Raw genomic sequence first — 22,533 nt, 5'->3', positions numbered from 1 at the left:
GCTGGAGGTGAGTGTAGTTAATTATTAAACAGACATAGACACCAGTGTTCTGGGTCTTCCAGAGTAAGCTCCCTACTTAAGTAATTTCCTATTAGCTCTGGGGTAGCTGATCGAACCAAGATCCCTGAATAAATATAGCAGCATTTCAGTAGCTCTTTTAAAAAGTAACCATAAAATAATCTCTTAATTTTGAACTCTTGATTCTGTTTTGAATCCCGAATAGGAGGTGAGTCTCTGAGTATCTAGTAACCTGGTCCTAGACTGCCACTTTAGTGTTTTTTAGACTGGTCTGCCTCTCCTTCAATTTGGTGCTTGATATTGGTAAATCTATATATATATATATATGTCAGACTGTTGTTTAGATCCTCTGTCTATATAAGTAAAGATTTTATTGTTATACTAATTTTAAACTAAAACATAGATTGTTAGCTCCAAAAGAATGGTGTACTAATATACTAATTCCCTATTGTTTTCAAAATTCTGAGAAAATCTGTCTGGACCTCTATATAGTCATCTGTAAAATGATTGCATTGCACTAGATGATACTCAGGTTCATATAATACTTAAAATTCTGAGTCGCCATATACTACAATTCCCAGGGCAAGCCTGTATGAATAAAAAAACTGATTCTATATTTCTTAACTTTTATTCATTTATTTTCTTATTAAGAAGAATAGTTTATTAATATTTAGAACTATTTAGGTATTTTAAATCATGGAAAATAGTTTAATAAATATTTATTTATTTTTTTTTTTTTTTTTTTTTTTTTTTTATTTGTAGACTTTCTATGGTGGCCATTCTGACCAGTGTGAGGTGATACCTCATTGTAATTTTGATTTGCATTTCTCTAATAGCGACATTGAGCATCTATTCATGTGTTGGCCACCTGTGTATCTTCTTTGAAGGAATGTCTGTTTAGGTCTTTTGCACATTTTTTTGATTGGGCTGTTGTTTTTTTTTTTTTTTTTTTTTTTTTTTAATTTTATTTTATTTTTAAACTTTACATAACTGTATTAGATTTGCCAAATATCAAAATGAATCCGCCACAGGTATACATGTGTTCCCCATCCTGAACCCTCCTCCCTCCTCCCTCCCCATTCCATCCCTCTGGGTCGTCCCAGTGCACCAGCCCCAAGCATCCAGTATCGTGCATCGAACCTGGACTGGCAACTCATTTCATACATGATATTTACATGTTTCAATGCCATTCTCCCAAATCTTCCCACCCTCTCCCTCTCCCACAGAGTCCATAAGACTGTTCTATACATCAGTGTCTCTTTTGCTGTCTCGTACACAGGGTTATTGTTACCATCTTTCTAAATTCCATATATATGCGTTAGTATACTGTATTGGTGTTTTTCTTTCTGGCTTACTTCACTCTGTATAATAGGCTCCAGTTTCATCCACCTCATTAGAACTGATTCAAATGTATTCTTTTTAATGGCTGAATAATACTCCATTGTGTATATGTACCACAGCTTTCTTATCCATTCATCTGCTGATGGACATCTAGGTTGCTTCCATGTCCTGGCTATTATAAACAGTGCTGCGATGAACATTGGGGTACTCGTGTCTCTTTCCCTTCTGGTTTTCTCAGTGTGTATGCCCAGCAGTGGGATTGCTGGATCATAAGGCATGTCTATTTCCAGTTTTTTAAGGAATCTCCACACTGTTCTCCATAGTGGCTGCACTAGTTTGCATTCCCACCAACAGTGTAAGAGGGTTCCCTTTTCTCCACACCCTCTCCAGCATTTATTACTTGTAGACTTTTGGATCGCAGCCATTCTGACTGGTGTGAAATGGTACCTCATAGTGGTTTTGATTTGCATTTCTCTGATAATGAGTGATGTTGAGCATCTTTTCATGTGTTTGTTAGCCATCTTTATGTCTTCTTTGGAGAAATGTCTATTTAGTTCTTTGGCCCATTTTTTGATTGGGTCATTTATTTTTCTGGAGTTGAGCTGTAGGAGTTGCTTGTATATTCTCGAGATTAGTTGTTTGTCAGTTGCTTCATTTGCTATTATCTTCTCCCATTCTGAAGGCTGTCTTTTCACCTTGCTAATAGTTTCCTTTGATGTGCAGAAGCTTTTAAGGTTAATTAGGTCCCATTTGTTTATTTTTGCTTTTATTTCCAATATTCTGGGAGGTGGGTCATAGAGGATCCTGCTGTGATGTATGTCAGAGAGTGTTTTGCCTATGTTCTCCTCTAGGAGTTTTATAGTTTCTGGTCTTACGTTTAGATCTTTAATCCATTTTGAGTTTATTTTTGTGTATGGTGTTAGAAAGTGTTCTAGTTTCATTCTTTTACAAGTGGTTGACCAGAGTTCCCAGCACCACTTGTTAAAGAGATTGTCTTTATTCCATTGTATATTCTTGCCTCCTTTGTCGAAGATAAGGTGTCCATATGTGCGTGGATTTATCTCTGGGCTTTCTATTTTGTTCCATTGATCTATATTTCTGTCTTTGTGCCAGTACCATACTGTCTTGATAACTGTGGCTTTGTAGTAGAGCCTGAAGTCAGGTAGGTTGATTCCTCCAGTTCCATTCTTCTTTCTCAAGATCGCTTTGGCTATTCGAGGTTTTTTGTTTTTCCATACAAATTGTGAAATTATTTGTTCTAGCTCTGTGAAGAATGCTGTTGGTAGCTTGATAGGGATTGCATTGAATCTATAGATTGCTTTGGGTAGTATACTCATTTTCACTACATTGATTCTTCCAATCCATGAACATGGTATATTTCTCCATCTGTTAGTGTCCTCTTTGATTTCTTTCACCAGTGTTTTATAGTTTTCTATATATAGGTCTTTAGATTCTTTAGGTAGATATATTCCTAAGTATTTTATTCTTTCCGTTGCAATGGTGAATGGAATTGTTTCCTTAATTTCTCTTTCTGTTTTCTCATTATTAGTGTATAGGAATGCAAGGGATTTCTGGGTGTTGATTTTATATCCTGCAACTTTACTATAGTCATTGATTAGTTCTAGTAATTTTCTGGTGGAGTCTTTAGGGTTTTCTATGTAGAGGATCATGTCGTCTGCAAACAGTGAGAGCTTTACTTCTTCTTTTCCAATTTGGATTCCTTTTATTTCTTTTTCTGTTCTGATTGCTGTGGCCAAAACTTCCAAAACTATGTTGAATAGTAATGGTGAAAGTGGGCACCCTTGTCTTGTTCCTGACTTTAGAGGAAATGCTTTCAATTTTTCACCATTGAGGATAATGTTTGCTGTGGGTTTGTCATATATAGCTTTGATTATGTAGAGGTAGGTTCCTTCTATTCCTGCTTTCTGGAGAGTTTTTATCATAAATGGATGTTGAATTTTGTCAAAGGCTTTCTCTGCATCTATTGAGATAATCATATGGTTTTTATTTTTCAATTTGTTAATGTGGTGTATTACATTGATTGATTTGCGGATATTGAAGAATCCTTGCATCCCTGGGATAAAGCCCACTTGGTCATGGTGTATGATCTTTTTAATGTGTTGTTGGATTCTGATTGCTAGAATTTTGTTAAGGATTTTTGCATCTATGTTCATCAGTGATATTGGCCTGTAGTTTTCTTTTTTTGTGGGATCTTTGTCAGGTTTTGGTATTAGGGTGATGGTGGCCTCATAGAATGAGTTTGGAAGTTTACCATCCTCTGAAATTTTCTGGAAGAGTTTGAGCAGGATAGGTGTTAGCTCTTCTCTAAATTTTTGGTAGAATTCAGCTGTGAAGCCGTCTGGACCTGGGCTTTTGTTTGCTGGAAGATTTTTGATTACAGTTTCAATTTCCGTGCTTGTGATGGGTCTGTTAAGATTTTCTATTTCTTCCTGATCGAGTTTTGGAAAGTTGTACTTTTCTAAGAATTTGTCCATTTCTTCCACGTTGTCCATTTTATTGGCATATAATTGTTGATAGTAGTCTCTTATGATCCTTTGTATTTCTGTGTTGTCTGTTGTGATCTCTCCATTTTCATTTCTAATTTTATTGATTTGATTTTTCTCCCTTTGTTTCTTGATGAGTCTGGCTAATGGTTTGTCAATTTTATTTATCCTTTCAAAGAACCAGCTTTTGGTTTTGTTGATTTTTGCTATGGTCTCTTTTGTTTCTTTTGCATTTATTTCTGCTCTAATTTTTAAGATTTCTTTCCTTCTGCTAACCCTGGGGTTCTTCATTTCTTCCTTTTCTAGTTGCTTTAGGTGTAGAGTTAGGTTATTTATTTGACTTTTTTCTTGTTTCTTGAGGTGTGCCTGTATTGCTATGAACTTTCCCCTTAGGACTGCTTTTACCGTGTCCCACAGGTTTTGGGTTGTTGTGTTTTCATTTTCATTCGTTTCTATGCAAATTTTGATTTCTTTTTTGATTTCTTCTGTGATTTGTTGGTTATTCAGCAGCGTGTTGTTCAGCCTCCATATGTTGGATTTTTTAATAGTTTTTCTCCTGTAATTGAGATCTAATCTTACTGCATTGTGGTCAGAAAAGATGCTTGGAATGATTTCTATTTTTTTGAATTTACCAAGGCTAGCTTTATGGCCCAGGATGTGATCTATCCTGGAGAAGGTTCCATGTGCGCTTGAGAAGAAGGTGAAATTCATTGTTTTGGGATGAAATGTCCTATAGATATCAATTAGGTCTAACTGGTCTATTGTATCGTTTAAAGTTTGTGTTTCCTTGTTAATTTTCTGTTTAGTTGATCTATCCATAGGTGTGAGTGGGGTATTAAAGTCTCCCACTATTATTGTGTTATTGTTAATTTCTTCTTTCATACTTGTTAGCATTTGTCTTACATACTGCGGTGCTCCCGTGTTGGGTGCATATATATTTATAATTGTTATATCTTCTTCTTGGATTGATCCTTTGATCATTATGTAGTGACCATCTTTGTCTCTTTTCACAGTCTTTGTTTTAAAGTCTATTTTATCTGATATGAGTATTGCTACTCCTGCTTTCTTTTGGTCCCTATTCGCATGGAAAATCTTTTTCCAGCCCTTCACTTTCAGTCTGTATGTGTCCCCTGTTTTGAGGTGGGTCTCTTGTAGACAGCATATGCAGGGGTCTTGTTTTTGTATCCATTCAGCCAGTCTTTGTCTTTTGGTTGGGGCATTCAACCCATTTACGTTTAAGGTAATTACTGATAAGTATGACCCCGTTGCCATTTACTTTATTGTTTTGGGTTCGAATTTATACACAATTTTTGTGTTTCCTGTCTAGAGAATATCCTTTAGTATTTGTTGGAGAGCTGGTTTGGTGGTGCAGAATTCTCTCAGCTTTTGCTTGTCTGAAAAGCTTTTGATTTCTCCTTCATACTTGAATGAGATCCTTGCTGGGTACAATAATCTGGGCTGTAGATTATTTTCTTTCATCATTTTAAGTATGTCTTGCCATTCCCTCCTGGCTTGAAGAGTTTCTATTGAAAGATCAGCTGTTATCCTTATGGGAATTCCCTTGTGTGTTATTTGTTGTTTTTTCCCTTGCTGCTTTTAATATTTGTTCTTTGTGTTTGATCTTTGTTAATTTGATTACTATGTGTCTTGGGGTGTTTCGCCTTGGGTTTATCCTATTTGGGACTCTCTGGGTTTCTTGGACTTGGGTGATTATTTCCTTCCCCATTTTAGGGAAGTTTTCAACTATTATCTCCTCAAGTATTTTCTCATGGTCTTTCTTTTTGTCTTCTTCTTCTGGGACCCCTATGATTCGAATGTTGTAGCGTTTAATATTGTCCTGGAGGTCTCTGAGATTGTCCTCATTTCTTTTAATTCGTTTTTCTTTTATCCTCTCTGATTCATTTATTTCTACCATTCTATCTTCTAATTCACTAATCCTATCTTCTGCCTCTGTTATTCTACTATTTGTTGCCTCCAGAGTGTTTTTAATTTCACTTATTGCATTATTCATTATATATTGACTCTTTTTTATTTCTTCTAAGTCCTTGTTAAACCTTTCTTGCATCTTCTCAATCCTTGCCTCCAGGCTATTTATCTGTGATTCCATTTTAATTTCAAGATTTTGGATCAATTTCACTATCATTATTCGGAATTCTTTATCAGGTAGATTCCCTATCTCTTCCTCTTTGGTTTGGTTTGGTGGGCATTTATCCTGTTCCTTTATCTGCTGGGTATTCCTCTGTCTCTTCATCTTGTTTAAATTGCTGAGTTTGGGGTGTCCTTTCTGTATTCTGGCAGTTTGTGGAGTTCTCTTTATTGTGGCGTTTCCTCACTCTGTGTGGGTTTGTACAGGTGGCTTGTCAAGGTTTCCTGGTTAGGGAAGCTTGTGTCGATGTTCTGGTGGATGGAGCTGTATTTCTTCTCTCTGGAGTGTAATGAAATGTCCAGTAATGAGTTATGAGATGTCTATGGTTTTGGGGTGACTTTGGGCAGCCTGTATCTTGAAGCTCAGGGCTGTGTTCCTTTGTTGCTGGAGAATTTGCTTGTTATGTCTTTCCCTGGAACTTGTTGGCCCTTGTGTGGTGCTTGGTTTCAGTGTCGGTATGGAGGCGTTTGATGAGCTCCTGTCAATTAATGTTCCTTGGAGTCAGGAGTTCCCTGGAGTCAGGGATTGGACTTAAGCCTCCTACTTCCAGTTATCGGTCTTAATTTTACAGTAGTTTCAAAACTTCTCCTTCTATCCAGCACCACTGATAAAACATCTACGTTAAAGATGAAAAGTTTCTCTACTGTGAGGGTCACTCAGAGAGGTTCACAGCGTTACATGGAGAAGAGAAGAGGGAGGAGGGAGTTAGAGGTGACCCAAATGAGATGAGGTGGAATCAGTAGTGGAGAGAGTGGGCTAGCCAGTAGTCACTTCCTTATGTGCACTCCACAACTGGACCGCTCAGAGATGTTCACGGAGTTATACAGAGAAGAGAAGAAGGAGGCAGGAGACAGAGGTGGCCAGAAGGATAAAAGGGGGAAATGAAAAGGCGGGAGACAGATCCAGCCAGTAATCAGTTCCTTAAGTGTTCTCCACCGTCTGGAACACACAGAAATTCACAGAGTTGGGTAGAGTAGAGAGGGGTTAGGGAGGAGATACAGGTGACCTGGTGGAGAAAATGGAGAGTCCAAAGGGAGAGAGAGCAGTCAAGCCAGTAATCTCGTACACTAGTGAAAAATGGGTCCTGAAGATTGGGTTCTTAAAGGTACAAAATTGGTAACAAATACATAAAAACAAAAATTAGAAATTAGAGTAGAGTTTGGAATTTCAAAAATGCGATGTTAATGAAAAGGAGAAGGAAAAGAAAGAGAGAAAAAACGAACAAAGAAAAACAAACAAGGTCGTGAAAGTAATAAGGAAACTACAGGTACAAAATTGATAACTAATACCAAACAGCAAAAATTAAAAATCCAGAGTAGAGTTTGGAATTTCAAAAATACAACGTTAAAAAAAAAAAAAAAAAAAAAGAAGAAGAAGAAAAATAAAGAGAGAAAACAAACAAACCAACTAAAACAACGTCGCAAAAATTATAAAGAAAATACAGGTACAAAATTGATATCAAATACCAAAAAGCATAAATTAAAAATCTTGAGTAGAGTTTGGAATTGCAGATATACGATGTTATATAAAAGAAGAAGAGAAAGAAACAGAGGAAAAAAAAAAAAAGTCACAGCAATTATGAAAAAAACTATAGGTACAAAATTGATAACATATATCAAAAGGCTAAAATTAAAAATCTAGAGTAGAGTTTGGAATTTCAAAAATGCAATGTTAAAGAAAAGAAGAAAAAGAAAAAAGAAGAAAAAAAAAAAAAAAAAACAAAACCACGGTCAAAAAATTATAAAATATATATATGAAGTTTGCTGAAGAAGAAAAAAAAAAAAAAAATAGGGTCTTTTTTTTTTTTTTGCAAAGTAATAGTTATAAAAGTGAAAATTAAAGGACAATAGAGGACTTAAAAAAATTTTTTTTTTAATTAAAAAAAAAGAAAGAAAGAAAGAAAGATTGATCGTAAAAATAGTAAAAATATATCTAGGTCTTTCTCTGGTTTTGTTGTGAGTATTGTGGGTTCAGTTCATTTTGGCAGTTCCTTAGTCCGACTTATATTTCTCAAGATCTATAGGCCCCTTCCTATGTAATCCGTAGTAACCACAGGGTTTTAATCTATGGCCTGTAGCTTCCAAGGCGTTTCCCTCTGTTAGAGCTTCTTCTGTTTGCTGGTCTCTTCAGTGTCTGGTTCCCGCCCTGACACAAAGGGGACGGTGGAGGACCCTATTTTTTTTTTTTTTTTTTTAATTTAGGCTCACTTGTTCAGCCGCGCTGTGGGGAGGGAGGGAGGGATGCTGCAAACAGATAACACTGGCGTGCGCTCGAAGTGCCTCGGCCACACTGGGTCTGCCCCCGCTCACGGCGCGTGTAACCTCCCTGCCCACACTGCTTGGGCTCTAGGTTGTTCTGCCGGGAACAATCAGAGGCCGGCCCTGGACTGAGCTCCCAGGTCCAAGCCGCTCAGGTTCAGGCACTCGGGTAGTCCTCAGAGGCGCAGACTCGGTTGGGCCTGCGTTTTGTGTTCTTCCCAGGTCGAGCAGCTCAGGCGATGAGGTGCTTGGCGGGCGCCAATGCTGCGACTTATCGCCTCCCCGCCACTCGGTTATCTGGGTGTAAAACCGGCGCACCTTCTCAGGCAGATGTTGACCGTCCAGACCCCCAAGAAGTTTTAGTTAGCAAAGAAGCCTGCTTACAGTTTTATAGATAGTGTCTCTCTGGGGCTGCGATTGCCCCCTTCCGGCTCTGGTTGCCTGTCACCGGAGGGGGAGGTCTGCAGCCGGCTATCTCTGTTCAGTCCTTTGTTCTGTGCGCGGGCCTGGCGGTGTCTTAGGTTAGGGCTGGCTTTTCGCGTGGTAGATATCCCACAGTCTGGTTTGCTAGCCCAAATTATTTCGCTCAGATAGCGCTCAGGACATTCGGCCCGATTCTTACTCTAAGGGACACAGCCCGTGCCGCACTTCCCTGCCCAGCCCCCGCTTGCTAATGCCGTGTGCAGGCGTCTGCGCTGCTTCTCCGCTGGGGGAGTTCCCGTAGGGCTCACAATCCGCGATTTTTAATTGTTTATTTTTTTTTTTCCCCTCCCTTTTATGTTGCCCTCTGTGCTTCCAAAGCTCGGCACAGATTCGGCAGTGAGAGGGTTTCCTGGTGTTTGGAAACTTCTCTCTTTTTAAGACTCCCTTCCCGGGACGGAACTCCGTCCCTCCCTCTTTTGTCTCTTTTTTTGTCTTTTATATTTTTTCCTACCTCCTTTCGAAGAGTTGGGCTGCTTTTCTGGGTGCCTGATGTCCTCTGCCGGCATTCGGAAGTTGTTTTGTGGAATTTACTCGATGTTTAAATGCTCTTTTGATGAATTTGTGGGGGAGAAAGTGTTCTCCCCGTCCTACTCCTCCGCCATCTTGGCTCCTCCTCTAAAATAGTTTAATAAATATTTATTGAGTGCTTACCATGGACTAAGAACTGTGCTGTTAGAGCATATGAATGTTGTTATACAACTTAATTTACTTTGCCATTTAAAGAAAATCAATTTCTACTCTAAACTACTACTCTAGTATTTTCCCATGGGTATTTGGGTAAATTAACCTGCCATTAAACCACCTTATGATTGTAAGAGACATCATCTCATATGAAAGTACAGTGATCATCTTGCCAAAAGGTTTGGTAAATCTTCAGGACCTACATAGAGTAGTGGTATTAGTTAGAGATATCACTAGAAGTGGCTAGTTCTTTATGTTTTAGATTTATAGCTGCTTTCTATGAACTTATGGAGAAGGCAATGGCACCCAACTCCAGTACTCTTGCCTGGAAAATCCCATGGACGGAGGAGCCTTGTAGGCTTCAGTCCATGGGGTCGCTAAGAGTCGGATATGACTGAGCAACTTCACTTTCACTTTTCACTTTCATGCATTGGAGAAGGAAATGGCAACCCACTCTAGTGTTCTTGCCTGGAGAATCCCAGGGATAGGGGACCCTGGTGGGCTGCCGTCTATGGGGTCGCACAGAGTCGGACACGACTGAAGCGACTTAGCTATGAACCTATAACAGTTATTCCCCAATGGAAACAGTATCTCTAGTAATTATCTTTCCAATTTCCCCAATTTTATTTTCATGCACCATAGTATGTATTGCCAAGATACATGGAGAACCAAATAATGAAAGTAATCCTTTGAATGAAAGTACTCAGTGTTCACTGAAAATGAATTCCATCTCCAGCTCCATCCCAGCATTATGACTGATTCAGACACCTTAGCTTTCAAAACAATTAAATTTACCTCTATTTGCTCTAGATGAAAAAGCAAGCTAAATAACTGTTTTCCCATTTTACGAAATTTGAAAGTTCTTGACTTACCATTCATATATACTTTTGAAAGACTATAGACAAAGATGAGCTGTCTTTGACAGAGAAATTGAAGAGAAGTTTTTCACGCCTAAAATTTCTACTTTAACATGCTGGACCACATGAAATCTTTTTATCATGTATCTGTTTACATATTTCATAAATAATAAAAACTGTTGTGGTTGTTCCCTTGCTAAGTAGTTTCCAGCTCTTTGCAACCCTGTGGACTGCAGCACACCAGTCTTCCCTGTCCTTCATTATCTCCCAGAATTTGCTCAAACTCATGCCCATTGAGTTGATGATGCCATCCAATCATCTTATCTTCTGTCGTGTCCTTCTCCTCCTGCCCTCAATCTTTCCCAGCATCAGGGTCTTTTCCAATGAGTTGGTTCCTTGTATCAGGTGGCCAAAGTATTGGAGCTTCAGCATTAATCATTCCAATGAATATTCGGGGTTGATTTCCTTTAGGATTGACTGATTTGATCTCCTTGCGATCCAAGGAACTCTCAAGAGTCTTCTCCAGGACCACAGTTCAAAACCATCAATTCTTTGGTGCTCACCCTCCTTTATGAACCACATCTCACATTGGTACCTGACTACTGGAATAATCATAGCTTTGACTATAGGTACCTTTGTTGGCAAAGTAATGTCTCTGTCTTTTAATATAATAAGTTTGTCATAGCTATCCTTCCAAGGAGCAAGCATCTTTTAATTTCATGACTGCAGTCACCATCTGGAGTTATTTTGGAACCCAAGAAAATAAAATCAGCCACTGTTTCCACTTTTTCCCCATCTATTTGCTATGAAGTGATGGGACTGGATGCCATGATCTTAGTTTTTTGAATGTTGAGTTTAAGCCAGCCTTTTCACATCTTCTTTCACCTTCAACGAAAGATTCTTTAGTTCCTCTTCACTTTGTCATCAAAGAGGTATCCTGTGTGTATCTGAGGGTGTTGATATTTCTCCCAGCAATCTTGAATCCAACTTGTTCTTCATCCAGTCCAGCACTTCACATCCAGCCCAGATGTATTCTTCATATAAGTTAAATAAGCAGGGTGGCAATATACAGCCTTCATATACTCGTTTCCCAATTTTGAACCAGTTCATAGTTCCATGTAAGTTTCTAACTGTTGCTTCTTGTCCTTCATACAGGTTTCTCAGGAGGCAGGTAAAATGGTCTGCTATTCCCATCTCTTTAAGAATTTTCTACAGTTTGTTGTGAGCCTCACAAAGCTTTAGCATAGTCAATGAAGCAGAAGTTGATTTTTATTTTATTTTTTTAAATTCCTTTGCTTTTCTATAATCCAGTGCATGTTGGCAATTTGATCTCCAGTTCCTCTGCCTTCTCTAAATGCAGCTTGTATATCTGGATGTTCGTGGTTTACTTACTGTTGAATCCTAGCTGGAAGGATTTTGAGCATAATCTTGCTAGTATGTGAAATGAGTGCAATTGTATAGTAATTTGAAGATTCTTTGGCATTGTCTTTCTTTTGGATTGGGATGAAAATTGACATTTTCCTGTCCTGTGGGCACTGCTGAGTTTTCCAAATTTGCTGGCATATTGAGTGCAGCACTTTAACAGCATCATCTTTTAGGATTTTTACATAGCTCAGCTGGAATTCCATTACCTCTAGAAGGTTTGTTTGTGGTAATGCTTCCTAAGGCCCACTTGACTTCACACTGCAGGATTTCTAGCTCTAGGTGAATGGCTACACCATCATAGTTATCTGAGTCATTAAGACCTTTTTTGTACAGTTCTTCTGTGTATTCTTGCCACCTCTTCTTAGTATCTTCTACTTTTGTTAGGTCCATACCATTTCTGTCCTTTATTGAGCCCATCTTTGCATGAAATGTTCCCTTGGTATCTCTAATTTTCTTGACGAGATCTCTAGTCTTTCCCATCCTATTTTTCCATCTATTTCTTTGCATTATTCACTTAAGAAGGAAGGCTTTCTTATATCTCCTTGATAGTCTCTGGAACTCTGCATTTGGTTGGGTATATCTTTTCCTTTCTCCTTTGCCATTCATTTCTCTTCTTTACTCAGGTATTTGTGGGCTTCCTCAGACAACCACTTTGCCTTATTGCATTTCTTTTTCTGAGGGATGTTTTGGTCTCCACCATCTATACAATGTTATGAACCTCCAGCCATAGTTCTTCAGGCACTCTGTCTACCAGATCTAATCCCTTGAATCTATTTGTCACCTCTACTATGTAATCATAAGGGATTTGATTTAGGTCCTACCTGACTGGCCTAGTAGTTTTTCCTGTATTCTTTAATTTGAGTGTGAATTTTGCAATTAGTTCATGATCTGAGCCATAGTCAGCTCCAGGTCTTGTTTTTGCTGTCTGTGTAGAGCTCTCCATCTTTGGCTTCAAATAATATAATCAATCTGATTTTAGTATTGACCACCTGGGGATGTCCATGTGTAGTGTCGTCTCTTGTGTTGTTGGAAGAGGGTGTTTGTTGAAGAGAATGACTAGAGCATTCTCTTGGCAAAACTGTTAGCCTTTACCCTTCTTCATTTTGTACTGCAAAGTGAAACTTACCTGTTACTCCAGATATCTCCTGTCTGCCTACTTTTGGATTCTAGTCCCCTATGATGAAAAGGACATCTTTTTTGGGTGTTAGTTCTAGAAGATCTTCTAGGTTTTCATAGAACCATTCACCTTAAGTTTCTTAAGCATTATTGGTTGGTGCATAGACTTGGATTACTGTGATGCTGAATGGTTTGCCTAGGAAATGAACCGAAATCATTCTGTTGTTTTTGGCATTGCAGCCAAGTACTGTACTTCAGACTCTTTTGTTGACTATGAGGGCTACTCTATTTCTAAGGGATTCTTGCCAAAGTAGTAGATATAATGCTCATCCGAATTAGATTTACCTATTCCTGTCCATTTTAGTTCACTGATTCCAAAGATGTCGATATTCTATCTTACCATCTCCTGCTTGACCATATCTAATTTACTTGAATCCACAGACTTAGCATTCCACATTCCTATACAATATTGTTCTTTATAGCATCAGACTTTACTTTCACCACCAGACAGACACATCCACAAGTGAGAATTGTTTCTACTTTGACCCAGCCACTTCATTCTTCATGGAGCTCTCTCTCCCCCATTAGCTTATTGGACACCTACCACCCTGGGGTGCTCATCTTCTAGTGTCACATATTTTTGCCTTTTCGTGGGCCTTTGCTCTGGCCCCCAGGCAACATGTTGACTGACTCCCAGCAGCTGATGAACGTTTACCTGCTCAACAAGGACCAGCAGGGGGACAACCAGGGTGCTGGCCGTGTTGTCTGGCAACGTAGAGCAGCTGAAGAGGGCATATCCTTGCTAGTTAGGGCCTGACAAAATGTGATTCACTGGAGAAGGGAATGGCAAACCACTTCGGTATTCTTGCCTTGAGTACCCTGTGAACATAGTGAAAAAGGCAGCAAGGAATAGAACAGCTGAAGCTTTGGTTGGTCCCATGGGATATATGGGGAACTTAATATAGTTAAGAACAGAAGACTTTAAAATATATGCATAAAGGAAAAAAATCACATTTCTTAGTGCTTCCTTCTATCTACAGTATTTTTTTGACCTTGAGGGAATTATACTTACACAAAATGAGGTGATCTAAGTAACAAATTATCAAGACGTTTGTTAACTTTGTTGAGAATTGAAATGATTCCTGATTTTACCAGCACCTCCTTGACATATCTCTAACCTAGTCTGCTTATAGGGATTATTGCCATTTTTTTTCCTTTTCCCTTGTTGTTATTATTGGACAGTGGCACTGATGCGATGACCATGCTTTTATGTCTTATCTGCCAAGGTTGGTCTATGGGCTGGGAGAGAAAATGAGAACTCTGTCAGGGAAGGAGTACCCATAGTGTAGTCCATATGTTTCCATGAGAAAATAGGGAAAGCAGGTGGGATCTTAGCTGGAGTAAAAGAACAAATGACAACTCAATTCATGACAGTTTATATTTTTGGTATCTGGATCATCATGTGCTTTCCCATCATCTCACAACCTGTCCCCTACTCTACTCCTTGGTTTGAATTTTTTTTGCCATCGTGATTTCTCTTTTTCCCTTCCTTTTCTTTCTTCTCACTCCCTTTCCCCCTCCCATTTCTTCATCCTTCCGTCTTGGTTTCTTCCTCCTCCTCCCCATCCCCTCTTTGTTCTTCCTCTTTCTTCTCCATTAAGCTCCTTCCCCTGTCTCCATTTATCTCATATGGAGAGTATAATTTGTTCTTTGTTCTATAATTTCTTAGCTCTATAATTTGTTCATCCCTCCCTCGTCCACAAACTTTGCCTTTGTAGTTGACAGAATCCCTCCCATTAAGAGCAGGTAAGCCCTAAGCAAGGCATTGAGAATAGTGGCTCTGCTCTGGATAAGAAATGGAACAAAATTTCTCCAGGACAGATATTGGAGTGGGTAACCATTCCCTTCTCCAGTGGATCTTTGCATCCTAGGGATTGAACTTGGGTCTTCTGCTTTGCAAGCAGACTCTTCACTGTCTGAGTCACCAGGAATGCTCCTAATAAGACTTAAGCAAAGCATTGAGAGTGGTGGCTCTGCTCTGGATAAGAACTGAAACTAAATTTCTCCAGGGCAGGTAGGCAGATTAATGTGGTTGCTCAGGGCTCTCTTTTCTTTAAACATAGACTTGACTTTCCTCCAGGAATTTGGAGTAGGGAACTCATCCCCACCATGCTATGGAAACAGTTTGTTCAGATAAGTGAATGCTAAACATAATGAACTCCTTAATTTATTGGTTGTGGGTGAGGAAACAAAGGCTCTGCAGTGGAGACTTTATTCCTCTTTTGTACGGATTTTAATGCTATGGCACAGGCATTCATTCCCCATCCCGGACACAGTTGTGAATTGAGATTAGTACTTAAATCTACATTACTGCAAAAATAGACCACGTGTGAGAAACAAGTTACACAAAACTTTGCAAAGCAATGCGTCAACAAGTCTAACTCAATTTGGCACAGTACAAATTGAAAACAGAACTGCCTGCTACCTGTATTATTTGCCACAAAATGGCTTTTTAGAGTAAGTATAGTTAAGGTTGCAATGATTTCATTGATTAAAGTTAACATCTATTTAAAGGAAGATAACTGAATTTGGCATCAGAAATGCCAGGTTCCAATCCTGTTTAGCTATGAAAATTTTGGTAAGTTAAAAATTTCAATTTCATAATCATGAAATAAAATTAGAAACAGGATGTTACTGAAAAATAAAGTAATTTAAATCTTGGTATCATGTGCAATGTAATGCATAATTTTAAAATGTTGACTTAAGAAATGATAAGTGCAGATCAAACTAAAGGTAATGCCAAGCCTTCATTCGTTTATAAATATTTAATATATATTTGAAGTGTATTTTAATTTTGATAGCCTTTTAAGAATAATATAACATTGTGAAATTGATTTATACTATTTATTTACCCAGCTTGATGTCATGTAAGGAAGTTTATCTAAAATGTGGGTAAATATTTGCTTTATTCTGTAAATAAATTATAGCTATCACTGTGTTTGATTTTTCTTTGTGACTGTATAGTCCATGGAATCCTCTTGGCCAGAATACTGGAGTGGGTAGCCTTTTCCTTCGCCAGGAGATCTTCCCAACACAGGTCTTCTACATTGTAGGCAGGTTCTTTACCAGCTGAGCCACTAGGGAAGGCCAAGAATACTGGAGTGGGTAGCCTATCCCTTCTGCAACAGATCTTCCTGACCTGGGAATCGAATCAGGGTTTCCTGCATTGCAGGCAGATTCTTTATCAACTGAGCTATCAGGGAAGCCCAAGCAAGGCTTCTCCAAGGGCAAAGCAGAAGCCCCCAACAAGATGGTAGGAGGGGCGAACTCGCATTTAGAATTAAACCCCATACCTGCCAGAGACTCTCAGAGGGCTCAAATAAAACCTTGTGTGTAGCCAGACCTGTGTTTGAGTCTCCTGTAGAGGTACTGGTCAGCAGTGGCCTGCAGCAGGGACAGGGTCACTGGGTGCAGCTACCTGGGTCACACAGCCTGGGGTATAAGCCCTCTTGGAGGAGGTTGCCATTAACCCCACCATAAAGCTGCCAAGCAGACGACCCACAAACTGCAGAACAATTATACCAAAGAAATTCTCACACTGTTGAGAAAGTTCTAGGACCCACAGCAAATTTACCACCCTGGGGATCTGGCAAAGGGACTGAGAATGCCCAGATAATTTGACTTTGGAGGCCAGTGGGATTTGATTACAGAACTTACACAGGGCTGGGGAAACAGACTCTTGGGGCACAAACAAAACTTTGAGTGCACCAGGATCCAGAAGAAAGGAGCACTGACCCCACAAGAGACTGACCCAGACTTGCCTGTGAGTGTCCAAGAGTCTGCGGCAGAGGCATGGGTCAGCAGTGGCCTGCTGCAGGGTTGGGAGCACTGAGTGTGGCAGTGCATGCACAGGACCTTTTGGAGGAGGTCGCCATTATCTTCATTACCTCCACCATAGTTTGGCCTCAGGTCAAACAACAGGGAGGGAACAGAGCCCTGCCCATCAACAGAAAATTGGATTAAAGATTTACTGAGCATGGCCAGGGCCATCAGAATGAGACCCAGTTTCCCCCACAGTCAGTCTCTCCCATCAGGAAGCTTCCATAAGCTTCTTATTCTTATCCATCAGAGGGCAGACAGACTGAAAACCACAGTCACAGAAAACTAATTAAACTGATCACATGGACCACAGCCTTATCTAACTCAATGAAACTATGAGTCATGCATGTAGGGCCACCCAAGACAGATGGGTCATGGTGGAGAGCTCTGATGAAACATGGTCCACTGGAGAAGGGAATGGGAAACCACTTCAGTATTCTTGCCTTGAGAACCCCATGCACAGCATTAAAAGGCAAAAATAGGACACTGAAAGATGAAATCCCCAAGTTGGTATGTACCCAATATGCTACTGGAGAAGAATGGAGAAATAACTCCAGAAAGAATGAAGAGATGGAGCCACAGCAAAAACAATGCCCAGTTATGGATGTGGCTGGGGAAGGAAGTAAAGTCCGATGCTGTAAAGAGCAATATTGTATAGCAACCTGAAATTTAGGTCCATGAATCAAGGTAAATTAAAAGTGGTCAAATAGGAGATAGAAAGAATGAACATCGAAGTTTTAGGAATCAGTGAACTAAAATTAACTGGAATGGGCGAATTTAAATCAGATGACCATTATATCTACTACTGTGGGCAGGAATCTCTTAGAAGAAATGGAGTAGCCCTCATAGTTAACAAAAGAGTCTGAAATGCAGTACTTGGGTGCAATCTCAAAAATTACAGAATGATCTCTCTTTGTTTCCAAGGCAAACCATTCAATATCACAGTAATCCAAGTCTATGCCCCAACCAGTAATGCTGAAGAAGCTGAAGCTGAATGATTCTATGAAGACCTACAAGACCTTCTAGAACTAACACCCCCCAAAGATGTCCTTTTTATGATAGGGGACTGCAACGAAAACTAGGAGGTTAAGAGATACCTGGATTAACAGGCAAATTTGGCCTTGGAGTACAAGATGAAGCAAGGCAAAAGCTAACAGAGTTTAGCCAAGAGAATACACTGGTCATGGCGAACACACTCTTCCAACAACTCACGAGAAGTCACAACACATGGACATCACCAGATGGTCAATACCGAAATCAGATTGATATTTTTGCAGCCATAGATAGAGAAGCTCTATACAATAAGAAAATCAAGACCAGGAGCTGACTATGGCTCAGATCATGAAGTCCTTATTGCAAATTTCATACTTAAATTGAAGAAAGTAGGGAAAACCACTAGGCAATTGATGTATGACCTAAATCAAATCCCTTACAATTATACAGTGGAAGTGACAAATAGATTCAAGGTATTAGATCTCATAGAGTGCCTGAAGAACTATGGAGGGAGGTTCGTGGACATTGTACAGTAGGCGGTGATCAAGACCATCCCCACCGGCCCCCCAAAAATGCAAAAAGGCAAAATGGTTGTCTGAGGAGGCCATACAAATAGCTGAGAAAAGAAGAGACATGAAAGACAAAGGAGAAAAGGAAGAATATACCCATTTGAATGCAGAATTCCAAATAGCAAGGAGAGATAAGAAAGCCTTCCTTAGTGATCAATGCAAAGAAATAGAGGAAGACAATAGAATGGGAAAGACTAGAGATCTCTTCAAGAAAATTAGAGATACCAAGGTAAAGCGTCTGTCTACAATGCAGAAGACCTGGGTTCAATCCCTGGGTTGGGAAGATCCCTTGGAGAAGGAAATGGCAATCCACTCCAGTACTATTGCCTGGAAAATCCCATGGACAGAGGAGCCTGGTAGGCTACAGTCCATGGGATCACAAAGAGTTGGACACGACTGAGCGACTTCATGTTCATGTTTCACATTCATGTTCAAGGGAACACTTCATGCAATGATGGGCACAATAAAAGACAGAAATGGTATGGACCTAACAGAAGCAGAAGATATTAAGAAGAGGTGGCAAGAATACACAGAAGAACTGTACAAAAAAGATCTTAATGACACAGATAGCCAAGAAGGTGTAATCACTCATCTAGAGCCAGACATCCTGGAATGTGAAGTCAACTGAACCTTAGGAAGCATCACTAGTGGAGGTGATGGAATTCTAACTCTGTCAGCCTTTGCTCTGCTTCATTTTGTACTCCAAGACTGAATTTGCCTGTTACTCAAGGTATCTCTTGACTTCCTACTTTTGCATTCCAGTCTCCTTTAATGAAAAGGACATCTTTTTTGGGTGTTGGCAATATTTCATTCTCTTTTATGGCTGAGTAACATTCCATTGTACATATATATCACACCTTCTTAAGCCAATCGTCTGTTGATGATTACTTGGGTTGCTTCCATATCTTGGTTATTGTAAATAGTGCTGCTATGAACATTGAGGGGGTGCATGTATCTTTGAAATTATATATATATATACATATATATATATACACATATTTATATATATACATATAACCAGGATTGAAATTACTGGATCTAGTGAATTCTAGTTTTAGTGTTTTAAAACTAAAACTTCATACTTTTTTTCCATAGTACTTACCCCAATTTACATTCCCACCAGTAGTATAAAAGTGCTAACCTTTCTTCCCATCCCCTCCAGCACTTGTAATTTGTAGACTTTTCAATGATCAGCATTTAGACAGGTGTAAGGAAAAATCTCATTGTGATCTTGTCTTGTAATTTTCTGATTAGCCATGTTGAACATTTTTTCACATTCCTGTTAGCCATCTGTATGTCATCTTTGGAAAAATATTCAAATCTGCCTATTTTTTGATTGGATTATTATTTTGATACTGAGATGTATAAGCTACTTATAAATTTTGGATATTAGTCCCATTATTTACAGATATTTTCTCCCATTCCCTTAGGTTATCTTTTTATTTTGCCAATGACTTCCTTGCTGTGTATAAACTTCTAAGTTTGATTAGATCCCATTTGTTTATTCTTTTATTTCTTTTGCCTTGTGGAAAAGATCTAAGAAGATATTGCTATGATTTATATCAAAGAGCATTTCACCAATATTCTCCTGTAGGAGTTTTATGGTGTCATGTCTTACGTTTAGGTCTTTAAACTTTTGAATTTCTGCATACGGTATGAGGAAATGTTCTAACTTCATTGCTTTACATGTAGCTGTTCAGCTTTCCCAGCACCAATTATTCAAGAGACTCTTTTCTCCATTGTATATTCTAGCCTCCTTTGTCATAGATTAATTGACTATAGATGGGTGGGCTTAGTTCAGAGCTCTGTTTTCTGTTCTCTTGATCTGTGTGTCTGTATGTATGCCTGTACCATGCTGTTTTGATTAATATTGCTTTGTAGTATAGCCTGAAATCTTTTTTTCCCCTCAGGATTGTCTATTTATGGTTTTTGTGTGTGTGTGTTTACATATAATTTTTTTTTGTTTATTTGTTATAGTTCTATGAAAAAATATCCTGGATATTTTGATAGGGATTGCATTAAATCTGTAGGTTGCTTTGGGTAGTATGAGCCATTTTAATAATAATGATTCTTCTAGTCAAGTGTACAGGCTACCTTTTCATTTCTTTGACTCATCTTCATAACCTTTATCAATGTCTTATAGTTTTCAGTGCATTGGTCTTTCACCTTCTTGGTTAAGTTTATTTCTAGGTAATTTTTGATGAAATTTTAAATGAGATTGTGTGTTTACTTTCTCTGATATGTTGTATTTCTTTACACAAAAAATGAAATATTTCTGTATATTTAATTTTGTATGCTACAACATTGGGCTCATAGATTGAACTTGGAACTATTCCCTCCTCTTCAAAGTTTTGGAATAATCTGAGAAGGCTAGGTATAATTTTTTATATGTTTGGTAGAATTTCCCAGTGAAGTCCAGTGTCTTTCTTGATAGTCCAGTGTTTTGAGGAAACTGGCATGGATTTTTTTTTTTTTTTTTAAGAGGACAAAATAGATGAAGTTGTGGTTAAAAGGAATGTATGTGTACCAAGGCCTTTGTAATTTTATAATAAGTTTGTATAATATACTGCATGAAAAGTACCTTGTAGCATTTCTTCTCAATACTATAATTTCCTTAGAAATTAGTTTGAAAGCCATAAACAGGGCCTGTAATAGAGGAACTATAGAGGTGTCATTTGTAATTAAGACACTAATAACATATGTACTTCTACAAGTTGCCAGGTGTTGGTGTTATACATTATAGACTGTAATTTTTAGATGTTTTGGAAAAGAACATAAATGTTTTCAAAAAGTTTAATGAAATGAATAGTTGCCAGAAAAGTCAAACTGCTTAAAGCCTTATTGTGCTAATACTAAAAATGGGGTTATGGTTTTTTTTTTTAGGAAATTGGTATTATCACACTGAAAGTATGGGTTGTCCAAGACTATTGGTGTTATTTAAAAATTTTTTTAAGGTGTTCTGCATATTTCGAATAAAATCTTGATGTAGTTCAGGAGCTGGAAACATTGTAACAAACAATGTTCTGGCCTTTAAATTAGTTGCTAGGAAACTTAAGACCAAAGTCAACTTGAAAAGCACTGCTGCTGCTCTGCTTTACTGCAACATGTTAATACAACAGGGTCGTTTGCTTCCTACCTTTGAAGACCTCTGTCCAGAAGGGTCTTTTGCTAAGTCACTGAGATTCATTCCAAAGGGTCAGATGCTGAACACTCAGACTGATGGCATGGACCATGTGATAAAAATGGAGGCAGTATGTGTAGTCGAGATCTTGAATGCAAGGGCTTTTTCTGTCAGCTGCCATGATTGACAATGCTACTTGTTTAAGTTGTTCTTTCCCAGAAGGCTCCTTGAGAATTACTTTGTGGTCCTTACTGACACCTTTAAACTTTCAATAACCATTATTCTTACACTTATTTTTTAATCCTGTCATAACATTTTCCATCAGAATTATATTGATTTTTGTGAAAAATATAAAAATCCTCATAATGACTGGATGTCTTCTATTTCTACCAGAAATAAAAGCTATTAAAATGCTTGCACATCTTCCTCAAACTGGTAGTATGCATTTAAAATACTTTCGTAATAATAAATACCACATGGACATATGTAGCCAGTAAAGGGTTTCCGTTTTTATGACACTTTCTTCTCAAAAACAGACATATTCTTTAAAGGAAAAAAAAAAAAAATTGCCAGCTCTGAATTGATTGACATTTGTTTACTTAACTCTCTCCTTTTGAAAGCCTGCACACCTATTTCAACCTTGAACAGTTTCCAACTGTGGTATACTGGAACATTTTTTCATTTATTAAGTTCAGTGTTGCCAACCCAAACAAAGTATAATCAGCGATGATCCGAGCAGACCAAGCTGTCTAGCACCATACAATGTATCTGCATACTAATTTCCAAATTCCCTCACATTTCCAGAGAACTAATGGGATCATTTTCATTCTGTTACAGCAACTCAACAGTTACTGAATCACCATCTGTGTTTTCGTTAACCTGAATCAGATATGAATTCTGTTATTGCAAGGTAGAGCAGCTTGTTTAATGATTCTTAATCTTTTCTTTAATTAAATCATGCAGCCAACCTGAAAAATCTATCTTAATGCAAATTAGGAGCTTTTTTGGCATTCGCTTACAGTAATGCACTAATAAGGTTAATTTATGAAGGTTCTCTTCCAGTCTGTACAGATGATATTTGTTCACTGCATATTTTTAGCATATTGTCCCTTTTTGTAATATTTTAAGTAATAAAAACATAG

The 22,533-nt window shown here is 38.4% G+C and overlaps 1 long non-coding RNA gene across 1 annotated transcript in view; it reads left to right on the top strand.

Moving 5' to 3' along the window:
• Window positions 1-22,533, top strand: part of LOC112582250 — a 374,767-nt gene that overhangs the window by 334,087 nt on the left and 18,147 nt on the right. The window lies entirely within an intron of this gene.

Source organism: Bubalus bubalis, chromosome 2 (assembly GCF_019923935.1).
Source record: "Bubalus bubalis isolate 160015118507 breed Murrah chromosome 2, NDDB_SH_1, whole genome shotgun sequence".
NCBI lineage: Eukaryota > Metazoa > Chordata > Mammalia > Artiodactyla > Bovidae > Bubalus > Bubalus bubalis.
The sequence above is the reverse complement of the archived record's forward strand: the minus strand, read 5'-3'. Positions and strand labels throughout refer to the sequence as shown.